Below are 16,686 nucleotides of genomic sequence, written 5' to 3'. Positions count from 1 at the left end.
TTTATACAGTTGAAAGTAAGAATACTTTTATTTTCTTTCTGTAGTTAAAAAAGTCCTAAAGAATTATTGAATATTAATAATAAATTATTATGATTGAGAATGCCATTAATAATAAATCTGTGCTGAGTAGGTCATCTGATGGTACATCCTGGTAATTGACAAAACATTTGCAGTTTTGTCAGATATTTTGGTGGGAGGAAAGCCATGACGTTTATTTGAGCTTTAGGACAACTGAGAGAGCCCTTAATTAATCCTTAATCTTGCATAATGAGTGTGTGACATAGCTATCCTAGTGATGGGAGTCTTTTTGCTTTGCTAAAGACATCAGCAAACTGGAAAAGTGTTGTTAAGGAACTTCTGAAGATGAAAATGACACAGGTGAAAATGCTAATTTACTTCTCATTGAAATCCAAACGCCATAAAGTAGATTTTTGGGTGTGTATACAAGTGCTGAAGTCATAGATGTTTTGATGGTATAGTACAGATTGAGGTACCTAGTTTTAGCACATGGATTCACACATCCAGATTATATTGAGTTATTGAATATAGGAATTGGGTGTGCTAAATGTTCAGGACATTCTTTCAAACTTTCCACCAGTATGATGAAGGTGTAATCTGGTGATGTCTCATTAGTTTCCAGTTTGCAATAAAACTATAATGCTGTAACATTTTCAGCAAGATGAAACGTAATTGTCAAATGAAGCCAGGAGAGGGAAAACCATAATTAAAGAAAATTTCAGATGGGGTAGATACTGGCCCCTACTGGAATACAGTAGTTTCAGGTTTGATTTTCTGGTCAAAATTAGGAGGGGGATGATTTTAAACCTTAGGTTTCTTATACCAGATGGCCGTGTGTGTGTTATTCTGGACATTTAAAAAAATATTTTCATCCTCATGAAAAATGCTGAAGGTATTTAATCTTATTTTGTCTTACTATAACAGCCTCTTTAGAAATACAAACAGTGGAGTTGCAAGAAAAGTATTCTGGGCTTACTTCTAACCTCCTGCATGACATAGTAGTGTTGTAATATGTGCTGTCAGAACAAATGCTAATTACTGTCAGGGCAGTTTTCCTGAAAGCCCTCTGTGTTTATAGCATATTAGTTTGTGTCAAAATGAATCTCATCCCTGCAGATGCACCAGAGGGGTTTTTGTTAATGAGATAAGATATACCATGTGACTGCTCACTGTTTGTAGACTTAATGTGGACAAGGAGATTTTGCACTGGATTGCAAGTGCTATTTATTCCAATTTGCCACAGATGTGCTCTTTGTACACCTTCCTCTTGCCCTGGGTTCCTGTAGAGCTACATTGTTTCCTAGTGTTAAGTTGTGCTGTGCAATTACTTGTGGTCTCTGGCTCACCTACACTTCACTTTATCTGACATTGCAGTCCATCATTGTTCTCTGGGCTTGTGTGTGTATCTAAAACCCCAAAGAGGACCTGGATTTATTCACCATCCAGAGAGATGAAAGTTTCAGAGAAGTACCACCATGATAAGGATGTATGTCAGATTGTTGCTGAGTGGAATAGCTGTATGAAATAATTTTAAGATGCCTAGGAGTACTGGCTCAAGGGAAAATTAGCAGTCAGTAGGAAGTCAAGGCAGGAAGTGAACACTATTGTAGCACTTGGTCATTTTATGCCAAATAAAGAATGACAAGAAAAATGAGGCTGCTGAAGACTGGAATGGCGATTGAGATATTGTCTGCAATCTTCTTGAAATAGAGGAGCTCAAGACAAGTTGATGATGCTTACAAGAACTCATGAACTGAAAACTTCAAGAAGAGAGATCTTACCCTTGGTAAGTATTTTTTCTTGTCATCTTAAATCCTTTTGTAGATGGCATTAAATGAAACTTCTGTTACCTAGTGTTTTTTGAATTGATACTGCTATGACTTTATGGGATAATTAATCTAGGCCCAAATCCTAGAAATGGGATAGAATTTATTCCCAGACTACTTTTCCTTTGAGTGAAGAAATGTTCTTTGATCCTGAAAATGCCTTCATCTGTCTATAACTCCCTTGTTTACTGCTTTTTCCATTCCCTCTCATATGTTACAGGAAGTCTTCCTACTCTTATAACTGGTATGCAGTTTCACTTTTGTCTTCGGTTTGCCCTTTTCAACAGTGAATAATTGTATTTAAAACTATTAATTTAGGGTTTTTTCCCCCCAAAGTTTGAATAATGTATCAAAAATGGGTATTTTCATTGTATAATTGGAGTACAGTTTTGGAGCATTTTATCATGGCTGCATCTGAGGTAACTCCTCAGTGTTTGTTTATAAAATATGTAAATTTGTTAGTTAAGCAGAATTTTTTTTTTCAGGAGAGTTGTAATTTTTGCAGAATGAATAGATCTGTTTGGAATGTACATAAAACTGAATTTCTGAATGATGAGAAAGCAAGCCAGAGAGCAGAGGATATTAACCCAGTGAATTTAGGGAACTGCTTTTCTTCATACTTACAGGGTTATAAGGTAAAATTTTGTTAAACATGCATTGTTTGCTTTACAAGACCAAGCTGAAGCCTTGATTGCTACAGTGTATAAATTAATTTGAGATAATTTATCCTGCTGTCTAAATATTTAGACCTTTATTATTCAGTCCTTGCAGAATTATGAATAGGACTTGTACATTGAAGTTTTGAGGAAAGAAGGCAGAAAAGATGTAACATATTGGTAGTTATTTAGAAGAGACTGACTGAAAATGAAGGATGACAAATTGTTTTTATAAATTAGAATAAGGAGTTATAACTGGATTAACTGGATGCTTCTTCTCCCAGGGCCTTCAAGTTTCTCCATCTTCTGATTTATCAGGAGAGAAATTCTGGAAGACTTCCCAGGACTGAGGTTCAGGAATATAAGAGATTTCTTCAGTTTGAGAGAGTTGCAAAGGTTTTACTTGCAATTGTAGTAGGCTCTTCAACTTCTCTTTTAATTTTGTCATTAAACTTTGTAATAAACTTCTACTGTTTTCAGGCTTTTCTTTGCTTAAATAAATAAAAGGTTTTGCACAATATTGTGTTAAAATGTTTTTATTTACACATTTCCTGAAATGATTTATGAAACACAAAATGAATTTGCATAAGAGCATGGACATGAAGTATAATTTATATTTTAATGTTTTCCTGCAAGTTGTGAAAGTATTAAGAAAATAAGGGTTTTTTTAAACCCTTGTAAAATTTTATGAAAAACTATTCAAAATAATTAAAATCACTTTTCTGTCAAATGAAAATTCCATAGCACAAGTTCCATTTAATCACATTGATTTTTTTTCTCCTTAATACAAATTGCTAGTAATGTAGTTTCCATATACAAAAGTACGTTTCAGTGCTCTTTCTTAATCTTTCCATAATTTTATAGTAATACTAATGACATCAGGAAAGTTTACTCAAGTTATCCTAAACATGAGCAATATTCCATGGAACATTCTTTGGTAATTAAATGGTGTATTGTTATCTGTGGGATTTTGGTGAGCAAACAATGAAGAAGTTTTACATAGAACTGTTGAATTCAAGACTTGAAAGTACTGAAATGCCAATTACATCTTCTATGTAAGTCCAGAAAACATCAGAAGCATTCCTCTGAAAAAGCTGCAATACACACAAGCCACTCAGTGACCCGAATCTTTTTCCTTTCCATCAGTTTTCTTTGCTGCACTCTTTGCTTTCATATATTATTGAACACTTAGTATATGTACACCTGGATTACATGTATGTGTGTACATACATATTTATAGCTGTAACATGGTATAGAAGTTGTTCAGCATTGTCTTAGCTGGCTTTGAGATATCCACTGTTCACCTTTCCAATTTCTAGGAATATGTTGCCCCGCTCGCCCCCTACTGCTCGGCCAATCTGTTGTCAGTGAAAGTATTTTGCACTTGCTGCAGGGTAGCTGAAGAGAGAGAGAGACCTGTAATGAGTAAGGTAGGCAGTACTTGAGTTTGGTTTTACAAATTGATGACTCCTGGTTTGCACCATGGGAAAGGTTCAGAAGTAAGCACAAACCTTTCTTGAGCCCACACACACAGGACTTGGTTACTTCTGTGCTGTGAAGCAGGACTGATTTTGACTGCAGTGGGAAAGCAGTTAGAAATTTTTTCCATTAATTTAAATTTTTTTGAGTTGTAGTTTTTGAAAAAAATTCTAAGTTCCTTCAGGTGAATTACCTGGAAACAAAGACTATAAAAATATAGACCTGAATTTTAGTGCTTTAAAAAACATGCTTTTGAAGCACTTGGACAGATTATACTTTTAAATTGTTAATTTGTTTTTATGTATGTCTCACTTAAGCACAAATGAATTATTCACAATCTCTGAGCAATTGTCTTTATTAATATATAATGTTGTTTTTCAGGCCTAATTGGGTAAAGAAACCTTACTATTTTACATCCTTTTATTCACTTTAAACAAGTAGGAGAATCCATGTGAAAATAACTAGGACTGAATTCTTTGCATTGTTTGCCAGCTAGCAGTGCTTGCCATGATAAACTGTTCTGTCTAGGGCTGGTTCATAAAGCAAGGTGTTTGGAGGCTTTCCAAACAGAACTAAGGAAAACAGGGACACTATTAAGAGAACATCTCATGCTTAGTTTGTGAGGGGTTAGGTAATAAGGGAGCATGAAGAAGGGCAAATATGTTGGCAGAACTTGTATCATGGTGAGAATTGATTGATAGGAACCAGTAAATGATAAATTCCTATTTATCTTTTGATCCTTTTGTGTTTGAATCTTTATTTTAGTTATTTACCTGGAAAAACTAATCTTTATCGTTTAGCATGACTTCTTGTAATATTACTTTTTTAGCTGCAGTGGATTCATTCTGTAGTGGGCATTTTGTTCTGGCTTAGAGTTATAAAACAATTAAATTTAAGGAATATGTTTCAATATAGTTACAATAGTATACAAGTCCTAATGAACATAGTTAAGCTTTACTCAGATACACAGTTTGTGTGTGACTTGCAAGTGGTAGAGTTTATTCCCTGCTGTTTTTCTCTGGTTACTTAACCTACTGGAAGTTTGTGGTGGCATTTAGTATCAACTGTATGAGTGGATCTGTTGGCCTAAGTGCTCTCTATTGGCTTTGATACAATGAGGTGATTTACTTCTTTAGTTAGTGGAATTTTGACTAATTACACCAACTTAATTTTGGCATATTTTAGAACATAGTAACCTTGAGAGAAGGTGTCAACAATGAGCAGCTGAATGTAGATCTACAAGTAACTGTGTAGTGTAGTTGGGTAGTAGTATATTGCTGCATATGTTTTACTCATTAATGTATTTGATTCCCTGTGAGGGCTTGGGACAGTGTGGATGGGTTCTTATGTGCTGTAGAATCTTCCAGCTCCCTTTTGTTCTTTCAAGAGATCAGTGTACCCTGCCTGTTGTAGCTTCATTTCTCATTGTTCCTTAAACTTCACACTGGAGTCACATATTTGAGTATTTCCAGATTAGTTTTAGTTGGTTAGAAAAGGGTTTGCTTGCTGTGTACTTACATGGCACAGCTGAAGCAGGGCTTTCTGCTGTCAAAATAAGTGCCTTTGCTTTTTCTTTTCCAACCCAAACTGTACATTCCTGCCTTCTCTTTTTGGTCCACATTGGCTTTCCTTGGGCACAGTTAAACTGGCTGGAAACTACACCCATGATAAACTGAGTTATTTAACTTTCTGCACTCATCTTGAGAATGAGAGAAGAATATGAGTGCTGATGTGGGGGATAAGAGCAGATCAGGGAAGAAGGGAGAAGCAAAGGTCTGTTTAGTGCCAGGTAGCACTGAGACTGCTTTAGCTGTCTAGTAACACATGCTCATCATAAGGATTTGTGAATTACACTTACTTTTTGCTTAGCAGGGATCATAGACAGATATGGGATATGGCAACATGCTTTTCTATTATTTTGCTTCCTAGTACTGTCTTGAATGACCTTGATTTACTATAGACAGTGCAGTTTTACAAAATCAGTTATTTTCTCTAATATACTGTTAGATTTCTGAGCTAATTAGAATAGTTCATCTGAAATGTTGGATGCGTTGTTCCACCCAGTAGACTTGGGCTTTATCCCCTTCCTTTGCTTTTCATATGTAGACTTTTTGTCACATTTTCTATAATTTTGCCTTTTTTTTTTTTTAAGTACATTTGTAGTTCTTAGTAATCAAAGTGTTTAAAGTCATATCATATTGATGCAATGGAGGAAGTAACTCCATTGTAGTAAATCTTCATTACCTCCACTGAAACAAAATTAATTCCTTGAAAATTTCTTCAGTTAACCAAACAAACTGTAAAATGAAAATTCTTGTTCTTATGAAGTGGCACATATTCTAGCTTGAATAAAGTATGGGCTGTGATAAAATATCTTCTTCAGTTTGATTACAGATTAGAGTAGTAGTAGTCCTGTATACTTAAATCATCAGGATATATTAGTTGACAAAGTAGGATGTACCTGAACTTCACTGTCTTTCAGGAAAAAATTAATGTAATTCAACTAAAATTGTTTTTGTGGGTAATTTTAAAAAAGGCTTCTATCTATTTGCAGTGGAGTAAGCCTAATTAAAGTTAGAATTCTCTGGCTGTTGTTAATAATAGCTGTCAGAAGTGAAAAAGAGACATTAGGATTATCTCAAGTATATCCAACTGCTTAATTGCCTGTTATTTTTAGCTTTCTATGTGAGGGAAAATCAGTATTTTGAGTAATGATATTAATTGCTCATAGTCTTTTATGAGTGTCTGTTTAAAACAAGGAAGAAAAAAAACCCCAACCTCCCTTAACACCTGAAATTTTAAGGTCTATTAGTCTTCCAAATTTTTAAATTTTTTTAAGTGATCTTCAAAAAAGGATAATCTATATAACTTTTTTTCAGAATAGCATCTGCATATGAAGTTGCTCTGCTCCAAGTCTGAAACCTGTCACTTTACCCTACATAAATAAATGTTTCAAAAGAGACTCATACCTAATTATCCTATTTTCATTGAAAGTGTAGCAACAGTTGGTGCATTTTTGATTTGTGTTATGACTTACAAGCTTTAAAAAATGTTTCTAAATTGATTAAGAAAGGTTGGCTGTGGAGCACAGCTTAAAGAGCAGCAAACCCTTACTTTCTCAAAGATTAAAATCAGTGTTGGACAGAGGATTTTTCAGACCTAATGATTTTTGATGGCTGGTACTAATAGCTTCAGTGTACCACAGTTTAAATTAAATATTCTTTTCTTAAAAATGTATATGACTGGCTGTCCTGTGAAGTAGGGAATTAAATGAAAATTTTTAATCTTTGGTGGCATAACTTGGGAATGGAAAAATTGGCAATTGCCATTTCATAAAAATGTTTTTGACTACATCTGTAGGTGTGAGATTACAATCATCTTCCTACTCTTCTTAACATTACAAAGTTTTCTTATTAATGTTAAAGCAAAAATGATTGGATTATAGTTCCTTAAACGTATAGCTTCTTGTTATTTGTTGTACTGCTCTCCCCATTCCTGTGAGTGGAGGCATCTGCAGGTGGAATTCAGTGTTTTGGGTTAGCCTTTATTTTAATTTGTTTGTTTGTTTTAAATATTTATTGCGTGCTTCCATGTCATAGCAAAGTGTGTCTTGGGAATACTGATCAGCATACTGCAGTGTATGGCCCACCCTCCATTTATTTTTTGTGGTAAAGCTGTGATTTAAAGGGAATACTTTTTTGAAAAGTAACTGGGGAGTTCAAGCCTTTGTAAAGCCCATCTTTGAGATGACTTTCATAGTTTTTACACTTCAGAGGAAAAGCTAAGTAGGAACTTGAAAGTTACTAATAAAATTTTCTTCAATCATATCAGTGTCTAGAAGTCTATCAAAGAGGCAAAAAATCTGAAAGAGTTCTGATGGAACCTATAAAACACCACCTCATAGCAGGAGATTGTGTGGATTTTTTGCTTAGATATTTCATGTGAGGAAACTTTCCAAATCCTGTTTTATGGGCAAAATAAGAGGTGTTCATTTCAGTCTTTGCTACAAGAGATGTATAGAAGAAATCTGAATTAATAAAAAAAAATTCTTAGGTCAAAAGGGACTACTCAAACTTCTGCTGTAAGTAATCAGAATAAATAAGTCAGGTCTAGACTAACTATTGATTTGAAGTGTTTGATATTTTCAGCTAACTCAAATTTGTCTTTTAAATCACTTTTTGTCTCATTCAAGTTTGCTTTTTTTTCTTCTCTGATGTATACTAAAAAGAACTTGAGAAAAAAGATTTTTAGCTCCCCATGTATATATTAAATCAAATCTGTCAGTGAAAGTCCTCTTTTACTGCATAGGATGATGTGAGTTCAAATGACCTGCTTTTAAAGTTTGTTTTGCATCTATATGTGTAATTCTAAATTTTCAGATATATCTGTCTAAAGATGTGCTATTTTGTGGTGCTTAATGCACACTCTCAGTATTTTAAAAATGAAATTATTTTATAATTTGAATACTAATGTAAAAACAGTGCATTTTTCAGGTTTGAAATACATTTTGTGGTTTATATTGTCTCATTTTTGAAGTCAATTAAACTAATAGACTCATACTATGAGAAAGTAATGAGACATTAGTGAAGGGTGTTCTGTTTGAAACTACAGACTGGAAATGTTGGGTCATGGGAATACATAGAAAAAAATCTTGAATACTGGTAGAAGCAGTAATCTAAAATTGAAGAGAAGCCAAAAAATTTCTTCAGGTATAAAAATGGAAGAATTGCGAAGAAGGAAGTTAATTACAATAAATATAGCTATGGGAGAGACATGTATTCTAAAGGGAGCAGCATATTTTAGTTTTGGCTTCTGCATTCCTATTTCTCCTCTCCCCATGGTCTCCATACAGTTATAATTAGTGATCATCTCTTTTTACTGAAGCGGCACAGAAGTGCTTATACTTCCAGATCTAAGACTTCTCAAGAATGCTTTCCAACAGACTGGGAAATTAATGGCTTTTATGCCATTAAAAGTGGCTCTTGACATCCAAATATCACAGCTTTGTGTGTTTATTATGAAGTAACTTGTGGGAAAAAAAGCTAAAAGAGAAAGAGCAATGCTTAAGCAATGACAACATGCATTATAAATGCCAGAAGTGTAACATTCCAATCCTGTTGCACAGATCAGTAGGAGCTGAAGATCTAAGAAAAGATTTTCAAATTTGGTGGATCAGTGCTTTAAAAAGAACTGTAAGCAAATTTTTTTTCTTGTTTTCAATGGGATACATGGTTAGTTAATAATTTATAGATGTCAAACCAATACAGATAAGTTTGTGTGCTGAAACTTCAATTTGAGTTGACTTTGCTTGTAATTTAAATGCAAACCTTTTTTAATAATAGTAATTGAAGTCATTGGGGTTTTTCATTAGCATGGGAATATTTTGCTGGTTTCTTATTTGAGAAATATGATATTTTAAATTTTTACTTTAAGCTGTGGAAAAAGTTTTTTAAAGAAGAAGTGAAAAATTATGTACTTGAGCACAATAATGAAAAAAAGGGAGAAAAAATTCTTGCAAAACAGTTTTTCTTCTTTAGGCTTTCATTGCATTATTTCATAGAAGCAGAAAATACTTTGTACTTTTATGGGACATTCACTTTGACAAATCCCAGTACTTAAAAAAAATTGGCTTATCAATTGTGTTCTCATCAAAAACATTTGTGAATTCATTTTGTGTTCCATCTTTAATTAATTATGACAGAAATTTACTGTGGTATGACTGAAATTTAAGAAGAACTACCTTTCTTGCAATAACATTGTTGAACAAAATTAGAGATCATACTATTATTTTTGAACAGACAGAGCAGGTTTTTTTTTTTTCCTAGAGGTTTGATTATTTCTTTATCTTGACAATAAATACCTGTACAATCAGTAAGAATATGTTTGAAATTTATGAAAAGAGCAAGCCTTGTGGCTTTTTTGCTTCAGAAGCATATGTAGCAGTTTCATTAGGAAAGTGTAACTCACAGCAGATTAAGGTAGTTAAGGAATGCATTCAGCAATTAAACAATAGAAGAAGTAGTTTTTCCTGCAGAGTGCATTCTCTTCAAATTCAGTATCTGCAGTTTTTGCTAAAAAGCAGAAATAATGGATGTCACTTAATTTCTGTTGTAAATAAGGCAAGAAATCTATTAGGTGGATTTCTTATTAGCTGTGAATCATATGGGAGATTACAAAACACAGAAGCATGTAATTTTGGTTAAGAAAATTGATATATATCCAATTGAAAATTGGATATTGCACAATGTGGGTTGCAGGAAACTGCCACAGTCAGAGGCATGTGGGCATGTTGTCACTGAAGGACAGTTGTTTCCTCTGCCATCCATTTTTCTTTGAGAACTTATTTTGTTATGCCGTTCAAATTACATTAATAGGTTAAAATAACTTCACTCATGGGTGAGTGAAGTTATACTTAAAGAGAGTTATGGTCATAGGGAAATGGTTGGTGAGCTTATGTGACAGTGGCAATTTTTTCAGTCTTCAGTCGCACAAAAAATTACATTTCTGAGTTTTTATATTCACGTATAAGTTCTTGGATAATTTGTACTGTTTTTATATTTACCCAAGTTAGATTTGAACCTTTGAGTTTTTTAAGTTATCCAGGAGATGTGTTAAACATATTGCTGTTTATGAAATTGTTCAACTGAGTTCTCTTTGCCAGCCTTCTATTATTAAGTAATTACATGCAATCCAATTTTTTTTTTGACTTTTTTTTAAAATATTTTCAATAAAGAAGTATTAATTTTCAGTAAAGTTCACCCTTGCATGTGCAGATATATGTACTGGTTTCTTTATCTTTTAGATGCATTGTAGCTTTTAGTACAGTTTTTATTTTCCATTTCCAATAAATAGTTCTTTTTCAAAACTACATTAATTTATGGATTCTCTTTGAAGGCTTTTCCAGTCCTAGGGTGATAGTTCTGAACTAAGTCTCTAATCAGTCCCATACCTGAACACAGGGAACACCTGTGGTCTTGAGGTTTGCTTTAAACTTTTTTGACCACACTACAGTCTGCTCTTGTCTCACACTTGGTGTTTTGTCTCCTGTGTGTTTGTGGATATGTGTGTTGATGCTTTAAAAAATTAAATGATAAAGCACAAACTAGTTAATTAAAAATGCAATGTGGGAGACATGTTCAACCTTTAATCTTTCATTTCCTATTCTCCGAGCACCTTTTGGACTTCTTGGGGAATTCCCTTATGTGGCATTCTAAGAAAATATTCATCAGCATCCTGTGCTCACCAGCCATACTGGTTGCTAATTATGAGTCCCTTAATTTGGTGTCACATGCACAGCTTCTCCCTGGCAGGCTGTTTTGGTTGACAATAGCAAACCTTTTGAAGTGAGTACTGTGAGAAGAATTTGTTCTGATCATTGTGTTCATTGTTGCTGAAATCCATTTTTAAGAAGAGCTGCCATCTTAAAAGCCTTGAAGGCTTCTATTTCATAATGATGTCATGCCCAAGGATGTAGCTTACACTCTTCTAATTTCAAACTGCACTTACTGGCTGATTTCTCACCTGTGTGGAAGAGGTTCTCAGTCCTGTATTTGGCATTATGCAAGTTCTGTGAGTCAAAGATATGTTGGTGCCAGCAGTTTTACTTAATTCTCCTTTATACCCTGTTTTGGTCATAGAACTTTTAATCTTCCTCTTGTCTGACACATGAAGCAGTAATCTCAGTCTGCAGCCTATGAGGAACTGATCTCTTTTGTTTAATTTGCAACGTGACCTGAGAGTTTCCATTTTTCAAATAAATTTAGCATCCTTAAAAACAGGTCTGTTTTTGTGTATATATGTGCAGTGGGGTATGAATATTAAATAAAGGCAAATTCTGGATTATTTAGTGTGGATGAAAAAAAGATAATTAAAATCTAACCTAGAAAAAACCTGGGTAGAAAAGATCTTACTGGCAAGCAATGTAGACCCACTAAAGGAAGTCTCTGAAGGATTTACTGATTACTTTCATACAGAACCTGGAATTAGAGGAAAAGTATATGAAGTATCTACACTCATGTGACAGAACAAATTGAGAGTACTTGCAGGGTCATACATTAATTTTGATGAGCATAGAAGTTCAGTGCATGTGATCAAGTTTCCAGTGTTTTTGGACAGGATGATTTACCTTGCCAGGTCACACAAGATTGTAACAGTTGCCATGTGCAGCAAATTAGAGAATTCATATGAATAGAATATAATGATTAATGTTTGAAAAACTATTCTTACACGGATGCATAAAGATATTCATCTTGCTTCCTATTGCATTTGAAGGATATTGTGGAAGATCAGTTGAAAACAATGTAAGATTATTAACAGTATTAAAATAGACGAGTTGTCAATATATCATGTATGTGAGAACATGACTGTTTATAGGGAGATATTTGAAATACAGTAAGGTCATATTTACATAAGCTTGGACTGATGAGATGATTAAGGTTTTTTAAAAATTTTACCTTTGTGACTGCAGTACCACAAAGAAAAGGGAAAGTTTTACTTTGGTGATTCATCCTTAACAGCTCAAGAGCTATTTCTATCAAGATTAATGTGTAACTAGGACTTTTTCAATCGGAGATATTGATATGGTAATATACATATTAAATTAGGTAATTGTTACTGAAAGAATTTACATTTAAATGCTCTATTATGTCCTGATCTTAGAAAAACATTGCCTTAGTGCAGCAGTGATTGAATAGGTGTTTCATAAGGCTTTTGGAAAACTGAGTTTGGAGTGGAGTATGTAAGATCTAGCTGTGAAAATATTGCTGTGCACCTCTGCATGCAATCATGTGTGTGTGATTTTTTTGTACTTGCATACTTGGGTGGTAACCTTTATGTTAGATCTGCCTGAAGATGTAACATCTGAAATAGATTGCAGCACAGTAAGCTTTATACAGAGAAATACCTGTGCATTCTGTGGTCAGAATGATTTCCTTGCATTGCTGCGAGGGATATGTAATTTGGACTTCAGGTATATGGTAATGCCTTGTCTACATTTGCAAAAATAGTGCTAAAAAATCCCCAATTTTAAATTGTTCAGCTCATTAATTGATCTAATGTCTTTATGTATTATTTTGTATATTGAGTGTATGTAATGAGCAATCATAATTTATTGGGGATATTGCAGTCTGTTTTGGGCTTCAGCCCTAAGTCTTTTTTACCCTGCCATCCATTTTATCCCCTACCTCGCACCCCAGTGAATTCATCTGAGATTTGCTGATTCTGTGTTGAGAAACATTTTCAAGATAAAAAGCTACAGTTAAAACATTAGTAACACAATTAAATGTTTGTTTCATTTACAAAAATCCTTTGAGAGAACATGTGCTTTATTTAAAGGAGGTATCTTTTGTAGGAACTTGCTTGGTGTAATGAAGTATGAAAACTATCAAGTTACAATAATTTTGTTCACACTTTATAAAGATTGAGTTTTGGTGTCAGTAGCAGGTTTAGAGAAGTTCTGAATGCAAACGACCTTTGTGTTGGTTGCATGTGTTTTTACCCCTGATCTGTACTGAAAAGGTAAAATTCCAGCACTCTCTAGAAGAAGTCTGTTACAGCTAAAAGACAAAGATCTTAAGATTGTGAACTTAATTTTAACATTCTGTACAACTTCAATCAAAATCATCCATTAGGCTTAATCTTGAATTAAAACCTGCTTTTAATGGAGGCAAGCTGTTTAGCATGTTTACTTTCTGTTGTCATTGGGAAACTAAATCTGTAAGTAGCTGTAAGCAGTATTTTTTAAAATTTTGATTTTATCCTTATGTCTCTGCTTTTGTGAGTGGATCCAGTTAGAACTGTTTAGAAAAAGTTAGTCTTTCTGCAGGGTGGGAAGTTTTAGAAGCATACCCTGGGAGGGAGTAAAGAAGAGCTAATCCCATGCTTACAGCAATGCATGTATTCAGATCAGCATGTCACAGACTCCATGCTACAGCAGTTCTCCTCCAGGCAACCAGGCATTTTCCTGTCTTTTACGCTTGTATAGATAATTTGATAATGATCTCCACAGGAAACTGTAGGACTTTGTCATTGGGAAGTTTTAGGCAGTGATCTTTTCTCCCCCAGATATTGCACATGCTGGCCTGCTGTTTCTGTCCGCATTCTTTTATTCAGTCTTTATGTTACTGTCCATTCAGATTTCACTCATTGAAAATAAATTTAAAGTAATTTAAAACCAGAAATTGCAATTATGTTTTCAAGCACAAATAGTATCTTAGGTACTTTTGGGATGGTTATTTTGTTATTTTTGCTTCTGTTATTTCTGAAATCCCTTGTGGTCTTGCTTTCAAAACTTTTCTAGTGTGTTTATTTCTTCATCCAAATAAGAAAAACAAATGAGAGAGAGAGAGAGAGCAACATGGAGCTTGACTGCTTTTCTCCTTAAAACTGCAGGGAAAATGAAGCATTTTGCACTATGTGCATACCCAAATAAATGATTAAATGCTAAATATGTAAATTATGATTTTGCATAGCATTCTGCGAATCAAATGTTCTGTAATTCTGGAGCTTGTCAAAAGGGATGGCCTTTTTTTAATTTCCTTTGTAATTTGGGAAAGGGTCCTTTGGATATTCAGTGTCAGTTTTGAACTTCCTCAGTGAAGTGTACCAAGGTAGGGTGGATTGGTGCAGCAGAAACCATTGACATCACTGAGCACTTGCTTGTTTGAGACTTCACTTTTGGGATGCTGTGCCATCTTTATTAGAAGAGTTCTTGGGTGCATCCTCAGTGCTTCTCCTTGTTCATCATAGTCCACATCTGAATCAAAAAGTACCAGTTAATGTAACATATCCAAAAATATACATCTTAGCTGATTTAATGAAACTGTATTGTATTATAGGTCCAAGTAATTAGGTTTATTTATTGAAATACTTGGTTGCAGAATTGTAAGCCAAAGTTTGACACAGTTGCTTTACACAGGGGAAATACTGCTAGGGTACAATAGAAATACAACTGAGTATTCTGAAACACTTAATTAGATTTTTTTTTAATTTCAAAACTTTATTATCTGACTTTAGAAGAGATGACTTAGTGTGATGAATTGGAAGCACAATGGGATTGAAAATTGGTCTAGAAGTAGCTTATATATTTAAAGACCATATAAAAGATACTGAATAATTATTTTGTGTTTAAGAGGCTTATGGAAATGCTGAAGATCAGGCTCTTTAAGCCACAGAAAAGCAAAATGTTCTTGGATAGCTCTTCAGAGGGGAGACAAAACAGCTGGACAAGTACTTCATAAAACTGCTTTTTTAATGTCAGTAATGGCAGAGCATGTGGTTCTGTGACATTATAACTGGAGACTGCCAATTCTTTCAGTGAAGAAAGATTCCTAAAAGCTATTCTATATCTTATCTATATCCTTTTCTAGGTTGTTGTTCCCTGTGGAATAATGAGAATTTTACTCAGAGTAGTAAATTTGTGTAAGACCTGTGTTCTTTTCAGAAAGGCCTGGCCTGACTTCCTCTTTGTTCTTGAGGGACATACCTCTGATGAACAGTAATTGGAGCCATTGAAAGATATTTCTTAAAAGCTGTAGTGTGTTTTCTGGAGGGAATAAAAATTGGTCATTCTAATTTCACAATCCATCTTTATTAGAACAATAAGAATCTAGTTTTTCCAAAATATTACTGCTGAATTGTTGTTGCTGTCCAGGTTGCATCATTTAGCCTACCTACAAACTGCCCTGGTTTTCCTACCACTTGCAGGTAGTTCAGTCACAGGACAGCAGATCATTTGGTGGGTGTTTAAAGCTTTTATTCAGCTTAGTTTACAATTCCACAGTTTAAAGGTCTGCATTCTGAGGCAATTCTTTTGAAAGCAAATTATACCTAATACTGAGAAGCAAGATTTTTTAAAAATGTGATTCATCTGATTTAGCTTTTTAGTTTAGAACAAGTCAGGTAGTACTCTGTCACTTCTTGGTGTTCTTTGTTGGCTGTGAAGGGAGGTGAAGATGCCCACCTCTCATGTTTATATGGATCTTCAGCTTTTTTGTTGGTTTAAAACCTGATGTGAGAATATAGTGCAAAATGGTAGATTTTGAAAGAAAGAGACAAAAATGAGGTAAGATAAGAAAGATGAGAAAGAGAACATAACAAGTCTTTTTCATTTGTTATCTTTTCATACCCACGTGTGTTGTGCCATGGTTTATAGCTGCCTTTTCTTTCAGAAATGTGATACCGTGTCATGTAAAGAAAAGGTGCTCCAAGGCAGAAAATTTGCAAAGGAGCATATGGTCAAAGTAGTTGTAATCTCATTCTTTCAGCAAATGTTGGGTGGAGGAGGGCCTGAAGACTTCATTCAAAGGGAAGGCACTTCATATATGTTTGTGTTTTATATCAATACAAGGAACTCTGTACATTTACTGTTTTTTTCTGTAGACATAGTGAGGCAGAGTGAGAATGGGTTGCTTCTTTTTTTGTCATTTGAAATATTAAACTGAAAGTTGTAAATATTAACTAGATTTTTTTTTTTTTACAGTGGGGCACTGATTTATGAAAATATAATAAACTGTATAACTGCAATACTTTTTTGTGAGTTAATATGTGTTAGATATGCCAAAGTTTTGTTCCCTGCTGTAGTGGATACATCATTAATTTTCTTTTCTATTTGGAAAGGTTTTTATTTTCTAAATTCAAGCTGTAGTCTGCTTTTTTACATAAAGTTCAGTGCTTTTCTGAGAAGTATTTTTCAGGGCTTTTTGTTCTGT

At 34.1% G+C, this 16,686-nt stretch overlaps 1 protein-coding gene across 1 annotated transcript in view; it reads left to right on the top strand.

Annotated features, from left to right (window-relative positions):
* The window catches only part of TBC1D22A (TBC1 domain family member 22A), a 140,632-nt gene that overhangs the window by 33,217 nt on the left and 90,729 nt on the right, over positions 1 to 16,686 (top strand). The gene's annotated exons all lie outside the window — the stretch shown is intronic.

Source organism: Melospiza georgiana, chromosome 4 (genome assembly GCF_028018845.1).
Source record: "Melospiza georgiana isolate bMelGeo1 chromosome 4, bMelGeo1.pri, whole genome shotgun sequence".
NCBI lineage: Eukaryota > Metazoa > Chordata > Aves > Passeriformes > Passerellidae > Melospiza > Melospiza georgiana.
Note: the sequence above shows the minus strand (reverse complement) of the source record. Positions and strands in the feature narration are given on the sequence as shown.